Below are 4,178 nucleotides of genomic sequence, written 5' to 3'. Positions count from 1 at the left end.
CAACGGACAATCAAGCAAATCAAACCAATAGAAATGAGGCACTAGTTCCAAAAAACGTCTTTGTGTGCACGAACATGCATGTGCATTTAGATGCATGTGTGGCAAAAAGTAACACTTTTAGTGTGTTCTTTGCAAATCTATTTTTTGTAGTAGAAGCAGAGTACGTTTGTCTTTCTGTCTTTATTGCTAGGGCAGACCTGACACGTCTATCTTTTAGAATCAGGTGGCCTCAGTGGGGTTGTGGCTGTGTAGGTTGATGTTGAGGCAGTGCTGGCCGAAGAGGATGCTGGGGCTGATGCTCTTTGTGTTGCTGATGGTGTGGAAGGAGTGCTACGTGAGCTCTGCAGCTGTCTGACCAAGGCTCCCTTCGCTCAATGTTTGCCTAGACAAGGGAACTTCCTAACTCCTCAAGAAACTTTCTCCGCTTGTTTTTTTCTGGTTGAGTTACACCCTAGGTGAATGTGGATCCACAACACAAATGCATTGTATGCAGACACATCTAGAATGTTATAAAACACAACCATTGGCCATCTCCTGCTCATTCTCTGGCAAGTGTAGGTGGCAGTCAGCTTGTCCAGGTTGTCCACTCCACCTTTGTTTTTATTATAGTTCAAGATAATTATGGGCTTTTTGTCACTTGCTGATGACACAGCTGCATCTTTGTGAAAAGTGGACATAAGTATCACACTCCGGTGATTTTTTGGACAATATGAAACAACCGTGGTGGTGTCTGTAAAAGCAAATTTTGAAGAAAGTGGAGCCCTGTCCTTCACCGGCAAAATTTCGGCAAGCAGCTCAGGTTTATTTTTTTTTACTGTGCCCACCATGGTAAGTTTCCACCTGAGAAGTTCTTGTCCAAGGTCATAGCTGGTAAAGAAATCGTCACATGTGATATTGTGAACCCGCAGTCCAGTAGTCATATCGAGGACTACACGTTTTCCTTGATTTTTCTCAGGAATGCAACTTGCATGTTTGCCTGTGTAAATCTGCAGATTCCATGCATAGCTGATTTTGGCATCCCAGGCTGCCCAAATTTTTATGCCGTATTTCCCTGGCTTACTAGGCATGTACTGCCGGAAAGGGCATTTTCCACGGAAAGGGACAAAACGTTCATCTATTGTTATCTCTGGCCCTGGGTTGAACATCAGTGGAAGGAGCTGCACCCACCTTTCCCAGACATCCCTGATGGGAGCAAGCTTGTCAGATTTTTCTCTAGTGTCTATGTTGTCAAATCTAAGGACTCTTGATATCATTCGAAATGACTGAAGTGACATTGTTGCCCGGAAAATATTTCTGCCTGTCGACGCATCCCAGAGACTATCAGTGGCCTTATTGCTGGATTTGTAAACACCAGCAAGAAGAAGAACACCAATATAAGCATTCAGGTATTCCTCATCACTGTCATTCCACATGTCGCCATGAACCTTTTTTCCTTCAAGGTTTGTCATAGCAACAATGGCATAAACAGATCAAAACATGTCTTGATGTCACTTACTCTCGTCACAGCAAACCTTGCGATTCCAGGAGTCATTTTAATGACATTTGCAGCAGCTGCCCTGCCATGTAAGTCAAGAGGTACTGAGCTCTAACAGATGTTACCACTTTTGGATTTGAAAGTTTCAGCAGGAGTGAGTGCAGCTTCAGCATCGGTGACCTCCTCATCAGACTCAACAGATGTGTCTGTGCCTTCTGGTAGATACTCTACAATGTCTTCCTCCTCGGAAACCTGCTCATCTGTATCTCTATGCTGTTCTGTGTCCTCTGCCTCATTTTCAGAAAAGATATGATCCAGAGCTTGGCTTACTGGAAATCTTCTTCTCATTTTTGACTGCTGCAAACAGGAGATGTGTACTCTGCAAGTCACCAACGCTAAACTAAATTTGTCTTATGCAAGCCTTCGTGTCTGAATATGTCTGTCTTTGTTTTGTTTGTTCAGGTAAGGAGACACACAGGCAAAGAGAGAAGCCCCTCAAAGTGTGTTTAGGATTTTTGTTTTGACCCTAACTATTGTTTTATAACCTTTAATTATAACTGGGTCAAAACTGACCCTACCAACACAAAGGTAATAATTTTCACCAGAGCATTTTATAATTTAGTACAATTGTTTTTTTTGTTTTTGTTTTATTTTAATTAAATACAGATTCCTGACAAGTCAAAAAGCCTTGATGCAATAAACAAAATTAGGTAGTAATTTTATGCATTTAAAAAGTAAAATGGGTTGGTGCAGACCCTAACACAAGAATTAATGACCAGAGAGTCAGGACATCAGTTTTTTGTCTCATCCAAAGGATGGCACCATTTTTACAGCCCAGTGTCCCAGTCACTCCCATTGGAGTATTGGGATCCACATTGAGAGTACCGGGTAAGCACCTCCTGCTGGTCTCACCAACTCCTCTTCCAGCAGTAACCTAAGCTTACCTAGATGGTGTCTCCCATCCAAGTACTGGCCAGGCCCAAACATGTTTAGCTTCTCCTGTATGACCTGTTCAGAAGTACATGTGGTGTAGGGAATCCAGCAACGGTAAACGGGAGCCCGGGATTCCCGGACATTTTTCATTCCCGCATTCCCGGGAATTAAACTGCCGTAATTCCCGGGAAACCGGGAATGGCCAAGCTCACATATATAGCGTTTAAAAGTGTAAAAATTGATCAAGAAATAACAGAGTTATAGTTGAAAACTGAAGACTTCATTGACGTCTTTCAGACAACAGCTTTGAACAGCAACTTGAAATTGCAATGCGTCAGTCTGTTGCATCCCCATTATCTGTGCCAAGAAACTCGCCATCACAGAATGATGACAAGAAACTGGATGCATCAGTAACAGCTGAAATGGCGGTGTTTCAGAGCAGCGGCAAGCGCGGGTGTTGTTTAGAACAAGTGTATCAGTATCTGATGACTGTGCTTCCTACTTCAGTGGAGGCAGAGTGTGCTTTCTCAACAGCTGGCGCACTCTGCACGAAGTACTCTCTCGCCTGGACGACCGCACGCTGGACACGTTGTGCTTAAACGCTCTTATTACCGCAACTAACAAGATCAGGGGTGCCCACAGTTTTTCGGCTTGCGAGCTACTTTTAAAATAACCAGGTCGAAATGATCTATCTACATTAAAATATATATATATATATATATATATATATATATATATATATATATATATATATATATATACAGTGATCCCTCGCTATATCGCCCGACTTTCGGCTTCACTCTATCATGATTTTAAATGTAAGCACATCTAAATATATATCATGGATTTTTCGCTGGTTCGCGGATTTCTGCGGACAATGGGTCTTTTAATTTATGGTACATGCTTCCTCAGTTTGTTTGCCCTGTTGATTTCATACAAGCTTAGAAGCTACCCAATCAGAGCATGTATTACATATTAACTAAAACTCCTCAATGCTATAAGATATGCATCCCGCCCGGAGCTTGATTGTTTGCTTGTCTCTGCCTCTATCTCACCATCTCTGACATTCTCTGCGCCTGACGGAGGGGCTGTGAGCAGAGGTGCGGTTTACACAGAAGCTGTTTGCCTAGTGGATACGAACGCACCTCTAAGAAATGCCGGCCGCTTTATCGCTGTGCTTCCAAAAACACACTTATTTGTTTTTTGATTGTTTGCTTTAATCACGCTCTCTCTCTCTCTGACGTTCTCTGCGCCTGACGGAGGAGATGTGAGCAGAGGGGCTGTGTGTACAGAGGCTGTTTGCTTAGAAGATACAGACGCTCCTCTAAAAAATGCCGCGGCAAACATAAAAGCACACGTATTGATTTTTTAAATGTTTGCTTTTCTTTGCGAGCGCGCTCTCTCTCTCTCTCTCTCTCTCTGAAATTCTCTGCTCCTGAAGAGAAGATCTATTTGCATTCTTTTAATTGTGAGAAAGCACATGAAGCACAGTTTAAACTTTTGACTAAAGGGTGTTATTTCATGTCTAGAGGGCTCTAATAATGTTAACAGTGTGGGAGAGTTTATAAGGGCTTAAAATATATAAAAATAACTACACAAACATATGGTTTCTACTTCGCGGATTTTCATGTATTGCGGGGGGTTCTGGAACGCAACCCCCGCGTTTGAGGAGGGATTACTGTATATCTATACTAATAAAAGGCAAAGCCCTCACTCACTCACTTACTGACTCATCACTAATTCTCCAACTTCCCGTGTGGGTGGAAGGCTG

The 4,178-nt window shown here is 42.6% G+C and overlaps 1 pseudogene; it reads right to left on the bottom strand.

Moving 5' to 3' along the window:
• Positions 1-382: 382 nt before the first annotated feature.
• Positions 383-2,557, bottom strand: LOC120528992 (annotated as a pseudogene).
• Positions 2,558-4,178: the final 1,621 nt, after the last annotated feature.

This window comes from Polypterus senegalus, chromosome 4 (genome assembly GCF_016835505.1).
Source record: "Polypterus senegalus isolate Bchr_013 chromosome 4, ASM1683550v1, whole genome shotgun sequence".
Taxonomy (NCBI): domain Eukaryota; kingdom Metazoa; phylum Chordata; class Cladistia; order Polypteriformes; family Polypteridae; genus Polypterus; species Polypterus senegalus.
The sequence above is the reverse complement of the archived record's forward strand: the minus strand, read 5'-3'. Positions and strand labels throughout refer to the sequence as shown.